At 47.7% G+C, this 8,606-nt stretch overlaps 1 long non-coding RNA gene across 1 annotated transcript; it reads left to right on the top strand.

Moving 5' to 3' along the window:
* The first annotated feature begins 345 nt into the window (after nucleotides 1-345).
* LOC311117430 lies at nucleotides 346-7,361 on the top strand. The gene is made up of 3 exons (XR_014611628.1): nucleotides 346-427; nucleotides 4,927-5,009; nucleotides 7,329-7,361. It is a non-coding gene; the product is annotated as an uncharacterized lncRNA (long non-coding RNA).
* The last annotated feature ends 1,245 nt before the right edge of the window (nucleotides 7,362-8,606 follow it).

The raw sequence follows: 8,606 nt of genomic DNA, 5'->3' as shown, positions 1-8,606 counted from the left end.
GTGCTAATCCCAAAAGAAAGGCTACATACAACAAGGAACAAGAAGTCTATTGGCAAAGTGATGAATATTGCATGTACCTTGGCCTAACGGTGTGGGTTATGTATTTTATTTTTCATGGCGTCCTCAACATTACAGTTTTAAGGGCAACAATAGCCTAAATTTGTTTACAACTCGCAGGATTTCCATACATGAGCTTTCAACAACACAGAGTGTTGCATCAGCACGAGATCGAAAGTGCGTCAAATCTGTACAGGTCATTGTTACGTCATCACTGATAAACGTTGAAACTGATGAAAAACCGCTGGAGCAGTTCAGTCTAAACCTCCCTAGTGCTGGAGGATTGCGTTTGTTTTCGCTCTGGATGCGCGTTCATTTTGGCAAGGAAATGTGCTGATTTTGCAAGGAGATGGAGAATAAAGAGTTCAAGGTAGGCATGTTATTTATTTTTAAATCTTCAATTATATTAATTACTGTGGATTAAATATTGTTTAACAAATGAAATAATGTGCTATTCATGCTGTAATATCAAACTAGAAAGTCTATGGCCGGGGAGTCATGAGAGTTGGCTAAAGGTACAGTAGGGTCAAATGGGGGTCAAAGGTTATGACAGCACCTTCATAATTTCGTCCAAAATGGCACCCTATTCCCTATGTAGGCTAGTGTACTACTTTTGACCAGGAGCCATAGAAGGGTTGGCTGACGTCACGAAAACGATGCCCGCGCATCGATGGCCCGAAGTCGTGTATCTTGTTATGATTCTGAACCTCAGCTAACAACAAGCTGCCATGTGGGGAATCGTAGCTCTGTGGCATGTTTCAGCTTGTTGTATGGTGTTATTGATACCATGTCTTGTTTTGAGGTGTTTTGACTGATATCATGTCTATGCAATGACTCAAATTCGCTACCTAGCTAACCAACAACAACTGTAACAATGTATTTGAGACGAGTTCATTGTTCAAATGTATTTATGTTTGCATTAAACATTTAGAGACTAAATATAGTTTACATGTTGTCAACAGTCTAAGTCAAACCCTGTCTATTTTGCCCCATAGTTGCATGCCAGTTTTGTTGCTTAACAACCAACCCCTCTATAGAGTCCCACAGTGGAGGTGTGATAATACCCAAAAAACCTAGCGGTCAAACAGGGACATGGTTCCAATCGTTTTTCCACCATTCATTTTTCCCATAGCCGATTTTAGAAACACATAAAATAAAGGCTGTATTTCGTGTAGGCTTACCCTGGCGTGACGTTTTTGTAACCATGTAAATCTCTCTCGGACAAGTTGACTTTTATCAGTATATTTACATTTTACATTTATATCATTTAGCAGACGCTCTTATCCAGAGCGACTTACAATGGTGCATTCAACAATTGGTGTATTCAACTTATGATAGCCAGTGGGACAACCACTTATTTTTCTTCTTTTTTTTTATGGGGGGGGAGGGGGGGGGTAGAAGGATTACTTCATACTATTCCAGGTATTCCTTAAAGAGGTAGGGTTTCAAGTGTCTCCGGAAGGTGGTCAGTGACTCCGCTGTCCTGGCGTCGTGGGGGAGCTTGTTCCACCATTGGGGTGCCAGAGCCTGAAGGTAAGGAGGTGCCGTTCCTCTCACAGCTCCGTAGGCAAGCACCATGGTCTTGTAGTAGATGCGAGCCTCAACTGAGCGGGGTGACATGAGAGAACTTGGGAAGGTCGAACACCAGACGGGCTGCGGCGTTCTGGATAAGTTGTAGGGGTTTAATGGCACAGGCAGGGAGCCCAGCCAACAGCGAGTTGCAGTAATCCAGACGGGAGATGACATGTGCCTGGATTAGGAACTGTGCCGCTTTCTGTGTAAGGTAGAGTCGTACTCTGCAAATGTTGTAGAGCATGAACCTGCAGGATCGGGTCACCGTTTTGATGTTAGCAGAGAATGACAGGGTGTTGTCCAGGGTCACGCCAAGGCTCTTTGCACTCTGGGAGGAGGACACAATGGAGTTGTCAACCGTGATGGCGAGATCATGGAACGGGCAGTCCTTCCCAGGGATGAAGAGCAGCTCCGTCTTGCAGAGGTTCAGCTTGAGGTGGTGATCCGACATCCACACTGATATGTCTGCCAGACATGCAGAGATGCGATTCGCCACCTGGTTATCAGAAGGGGGAAAGGAGAAAATTAATTGTGTGTCGTCTGCGTAGCAATGATAGGAGAGACCATGTGAGGATATGACAGAGCCAAGTGACTTGGTGTATAGAGAGAATAGGAGAGGGCCTAGAACTGAGCCCTGGGGGACACCAGTGGTGAGAGCACATGGTGCGGAGACAGATTCTCGCCACGCTACCTGGTAGGAGCGACCTGTCAGGTAGGACGCAATCCAAGAGTGAGCAGCGCCGGAGATGCCCAACTCGGAGAGGGTGGAGAGGAGGATCTGATGGTTCACAATATCAAAGGCAGCGGATAGGTCTAGAAGGATAAGAGCAGAGGAGAGAGAGTTAGCTTTAGCAGTGCGGAGAGCCTCCATGACACAGAGAAGAGCAGTCTCAGTTGAATGACCAGTCTTGAAACCTGACTGGTTTGGATCAAGAAGGTCATTCTGAGAGTGATAGCAGGAGAGTTGGCTAGAGACGGCACGCTCAAGAGATTTGGAGAGAAAAGAAAGAAGGGATACTTACTTGTCTGTAGTTGTTGACATCGGAGGGATCGAGTGTAGGTTTTTTGAGGAGGGGTGCAACTCTCGCTCTCTTGAAGACGGAAGGGACATGGCCAGCGGTCAAGGATGAGTTGATGTGGGAGGTGAGGTGAGGTGAGGTAAGGGAGAAGGTCTCCGGAAATGGTCTGGAGAAGAGAGGACGGGATAGGGTCAAGCAGGCAGGTTGTTGGGCGGCCGGCCGTCACAAGTCGCAAGATTTCATCTGGAGAGAGAGGGGAGAAAAAAGTCAAAGCATAGGGTAGGGCAGTGTGAGCAGGACCAGCGGTGTCATTTCACTTAATAAATGAGGATCGGATGTCGTCAACCTTCTTTTCAAAATGGTTGACGAAGTCATCCACAGAGAGGGAGGAGGGTGGGGGAGGAGGATTCAGCAGGGAGGAGAAGGTGGCAAAGAGCTTCCTAGGGTTAGAGGCATAGGCTTGAAATTTAGAGTGGTAGAAAGTGGCTTTAGCAGCGGAAACAGAGGAAGAGAATGTAGAGAGGAGGGAGTGAAAAGATGACAGGTCCGCAGGGAGTCTAGTTTTCCTCCATTTCCGCTCGGCTGCCCGGAGCCCTCTTCTGTGAGCTCGCAATGAGTCGTCAAGCCACGGAGCAGGAGGGGAGGACCGAGCCGGCCGGGAGGATAGGGGACATAGAGAGTCAAAAGATGCAGAAAGGGAGGAGAGGAGGGTTGAGGAGGCAGAATCAGGAGATCGGAGGGAGAATGATTTAGCAGAGGGAAGAGATGATAGGATGGAAGAGGAGAGAGTAGCGGGAGAGAGAGAGCGAAGGTTGTGATGGCACATTACCATCTGAGTAGGGGCAGAGTGAGTAGTGTTGGAGGAGAGCGAGAGAGAAAAGGATACAAAGTAGTGGTCGGAGACTTGGAGGGGAGTTGCAGTGAGATTAGTAGAAGAACAGCATCTAGTAAAGATGAGGTCAAGCGTATTGCCTGCCTTGTGAGTAGGGGGGGACGGTGAGAGGGTGAGGTCAAAAGAGGAAAGGAGTGGAAAGAAGGAGGCAGAGAGAAATGAGTCAAAGGCAGAGACGTAGGGAGGTTAAAGTCACCCAGAACTGTGAGGGGTGAGCCATCCTCAGGAAAGGAACTTATCAAGGCGTCAAGCTCATTGATGAACTCTCCAAGGGAACCTGGAGGGCGATAAATGACAAGGATGTTAAGCTTGAATGGGCTAGTGATGTGACAGCATGGAATTCAAATGAGGAGATAGACAGATGGGTCAGGGGAAAAAGAGAGAATGTCCACTTTGGAGAGATGAGGATTCCTGTGCCACCGCCGCGCCGACCAGATGCTCTCGGGGTATGCGAGAACACATGGTTAGACGAGGAAAGAGCAGTAGGAGTAGCAGTGTTTTCTGTGGTAATCCATGTTTCCGTCAGCGCCAAGAAGTCGAGGGACTGGAGGGTAGCATAGGCTGAGATTAACTCTGCCTTGTTGGCTGCAGAACGGCAGTTCCAGAGGCTGCCAGACCACTAGGTTTTATGGGTATTATGACTCATACTGTGGGACTCTATAGGGCTCCAGCCAAAAGAAGTGCACTATATTGGAACTAGGGTGCTATTTCGGACACAAGCATAGATATGATGCATTATTATGTGACCATAGAAATAGAATCACTAGAAAGGATAGAGCCTCTGACCTTGGCAATTTGACTGGTAAACTGAACTGCACACCTGATATGATGTTCTGGTGATTCTATTTCTCTGAATATGATGCATTATGATGTGACAATGAGAGTTGGGTTAATGGTGCTCTCAAGGCAACTGGGAACTCGAAAAAAATAACTAGGTCAAATCATGACGTCCGTGATCTTCAGGTCGGAAAGTCGGAGCTCTAGAAAGATGCCAGAGTTTCCGACTTGGAATTCCTTTTTACATTTTGTGGTGGTAATTTTATCCCCTTTTTCTCCCCAATTTTTCGTGATATCCAATTGGTAGTTACGATCTTGTTACGATCTTGTCTCATCGCTGCAACTCCCCAGCGGGCTCGGGAGAGGTGAAGGTTGAGTCAGGCGTCCTCCAAAACATGACCCGCCAAGCCGCGCTGCTTCCGACTTGGAATTCCGAGTTGGATGACTGTTCAAAACGATTTTTCCCAGTCGGAGCTTGTTTTTTTTTCCTATTTCCCAGTTGTCTTGAACGCACTGAAGTCGGAAGTCAGAGATTTCCCAGTTGTTTTGAACACGGCAAAAGGCGACACAGTAGGTGACATCTAAACATGACTTTGTGCTGTCTTTCAGAGGTCAGAGGTCAATGGAAATGACCTCACCCTCATAGACCTGGATGACCCCATCAATGAAGCTGATGTTATGAAGGAAGTCAGGTAAGTGATTTACACTAATGACACATTTGTGACTGGTTACAGGATCACATAGGCCTACAGATACAGATTCAGTAGTAGGTCAAAGGTCACCGCCTATGGAGAGGTAGGCCCAGAGCCATGTATTTAGAGAGTTGGGACATTGAGATATAAACTCAGCAAAAAAAGAAACGTCCTCTCACTGTCAACTGCGTTTATTTTCAGCAAACTTAACGTGTAAATAACGCATCTCCCGAGTGGCGCAGTGTTCTAAGGCACTGCATCGCAGTGCTAGCTGTGCCACTAGAGATCCTGGTTCGAATCCAGGCTCTGTCGTAGCCGGCCGCGACCGGGAGACCCATGGGGCGGCGCACAATTGGCACAGCGTCGTCCAGGGTAGGGGAGGGAATGGCCGGCAGGGATGTAGCTCAGTTGGTAGAGCATGGCGTTTGCAACGCCAGGGTTGTGGGTTCGATACCCACGGGGGGGCAGTATGAAAAAAAATAATATATATATATAAAAAAAGAATAAAAATAAAATAAACAAATAAAAGAATGTATGCACTCACTAACTGTAAGTCGCTCTGGATAAGAGCGTCTGCTAAATGACTAAAATGTAAAAATGTAATGTAAATATTTGTATGAACATAACAAGATTCAACAACTGAGACATAAACTGAGATGTTACCCCCTCGTCCACCAAGGCACCTGCAAGTTCCCAGACATTTCTGGGGGGAATGGCTAAATCCTAGCCCTCACCCTCCGATCCAACAGATCCAGGCTCTTCATGGCAGAACACTGACATTCCTGTCTTGCAGGAAATCACGCACAGAACGAGCAGTATGGCTGGTGGCATTGTCATGCTGGAGGGTCATGTCAGGATGAGCCTGCAGGAAGGGTACCACATGAGGGAGGAGGATGTCTTCCCTGTAACGCACAGCGTTGAAATTTCCTGCAATGACAACAAGCGTAGTCCGATGATGCTGTGACACACCGCCCAAGACCATGACGGACCATCCACCTCCAAATCGATCCCGCTCCAGAGTACAGGCCTTGGTGTATCGCTCATTCCTTCGACGATAAACACGAATCCGACCATCACCCCTGGTGAGACAAAACCGCGACTCGTCAGTGAAGAGCACTTTTTTGCCAGTCCTGTCTGGTCGAGCGACGGTGTGTTTGTGCCCATAGGCGACGGTGTTGCCGGTGATGTCTGGTGAGGACTTGCCTTACAACAGGCCTACAAGCCCTCAGTCCAGCCTCTCTCAGCCTATTACGGACAGTCTGAGCACTGATGGAGGGATTGTGCGTTCCTGGTGTAACTCGGGCAGTTGTTGTTTCCATCCTGTACCTGTCCCGCAGGATGTTCCGATCCTGTGCCGATGTTGTTACACGTGGTCTGCCACTGCGAGGATGATCAGCTGTCCGTCCTGTCTCCCTGTAGCTCTGTCTTAGGCGTCTCACAGTACGGACATTGCAATTTATTGCCCTGGCCACATCTGCAGTCCTCATGCCTCCTTGCAGCATGCCTAAGGCACGTTCACGCAGATGAGCAGGGACCCTGGGCATTTTTCTTTTGGTGTTTTTCAGAGTCAGTAGAAAGGCCTCTTTAGGGTCCTAAGTTTTCATAACTACCGTCTGTAAGCTGTTAGTGTCTTAATGACCGTTGCACAGGTGCATGTTCATTAAGTGTTTATGGTTCATTGAACAACATTTTACATTTTAGTCATTTAGCAGACACTCTTATCCAGAGCGACTTACAGTTAGTGAGTGCATACATTTTCATACTGGCCCCCCGTGGGAAACAAACCCACAACCCTGGCGTTGCAAGCGCCATGCTCTACCAACTGAGCTACAGGGGACTAGCATGGGAAACAGTGTTTAAACCCTTTACAATGAAGATCTGTGAAGATATTTGGATTTTTACGAATTATCTTTGAAAGATCCTGAAAAAGGGACGTTTTCTTTTTTTGCTGAGTTTATGTATACATTACATGACACAGTAGATATCCATATGACAGCTGGCTCCCCATGGGCAATGTTGACATTTTAAACAATGCTATGTAACTGAACATCTATAATTAGAATTTACTTATAATGAAAGGATAAATGAAAGGCTCCAAGGCGCTAACATGGAGTCCTTTTAAAAGTTGGCAGAATTCTCTAAATATTTGGCTCTGGATAGGCCGAGTCATCTCAAGAGTATTGGAGCCATAGAATTTGAGTGATTCTATTCTAATTCTAGAATGATTCATTCTAATTCTGTGATTCTAATTCTATAATTACACATCCTCACACTCACATTATAGCAGTGACCTAAGAGATATTCCTTTTCTCTATCTAGATCCCATAAAGATCACAGAGAGGCTGAGAGACTGACCAAGTTGGACGAGGCTGTTCTAGACACAGATACCCCAACTCAGTCACAGGAGGTTGAAGAAGAGAGTGAGTTGGACGAGGCTGTTGCCATCCCATCTCAGTCGCAGGAGGTTGAAGGAGAGAGTGAGTTGGACGAGGCTGTTGCCATCCCATCTGAGTCGCAGGAGGTTGAAGGAGAGAGTGAGATGGACGAGGCTGTTGCCATCCCATCTCAGTCGCAGGAGGTTGAAGGAGAGAGTGAGTTGGACGAGGCTGTTGCCATCCCATCTCAGTCGCAGGAGGTTGAAGGAGAGAGTGAGTTGGACGAGGCTGTTGCCATCCCATCTCAGTCGCAGGAGGTTGAGGGAGAGAGTGAGTTGGACGAGGCTGTTGCCATCCCATCTCGGTCGCAGGAGGTTGAAGGAGAGAGTGAGTTGGACGAGGCTGTTGCCATCCCATCTCGGTCGCAGGAGGTTGAAGGAGAGAGTGATTTGGACGAGGCTGTTGCCATCCCATCTCAGTCGCAGGAGGTTGAAGGAGAGAGTGAGTTGGACGAGGCTGTTGCCATCCCATCTCAGTCGCAGGAGGTTGAAGGAGAGAGTGAGTTGGACGAGGCTGTTGCCATCCCATCTCAGTCGCAGGAGGTTGAAGGAGAGAGTGAGTTGGACGAGGCTGTTGCCATCCCATCTCAGTCGCAGGAGGTTGAAGGAGAGAGTGATTTGGACGAGGCTGTTGCCATCCCATCTCAGTCACAGGAGGTTGAAGGAGAGAGTGAGTTGGACGAGGCTGTTGCCATCCCATCTCAGTCACAGGAGGTATGATGTATTTTTCTATTACATGGATGACATTTCATTGAGATATTTTGTGTTTTAATGACGCAAAATTGAATTCCAGCCTAACTCTGCTTTCTGTTGTCGCCATCAGGCTGCAGTGGTGACCTTCACTACCGTGACCCACAAGGATGAAACTTCCCAGACCAGTCTCACCCTCAGCAGGGGAAAGAGAAGCTACCCAGACCTACACACCTTTGTGCAGGACATGAAGGACGAGTAAGTTGCTCTTTGGCTTCCCCATGCATCCCCTAGATATGTTCCCTATCTCAATTGCATACTCCTCGTGTCCTCTCTTCTCAAAACCCATTGGATGAGAAAGCCAGAGGTCCCGCCCTTCTGACCTTCTCATCCAATGGGTTTTGAGAAGGAGGTGAGGAGATTGAGAGTCTCCCATAGTCTCGGGCCAATACAAAGGACTCAACGGACCAAAT

The sequence above is a fragment of the Coregonus lavaretus genome (genome assembly GCF_964263955.1).
Source record: "Coregonus lavaretus genome assembly, contig: HAP1_SCAFFOLD_352, whole genome shotgun sequence".
In the NCBI taxonomy this organism is placed as follows: Eukaryota; Metazoa; Chordata; class Actinopteri; order Salmoniformes; family Salmonidae; genus Coregonus; species Coregonus lavaretus.
Note: the sequence above shows the minus strand (reverse complement) of the source record. Positions and strands in the feature narration are given on the sequence as shown.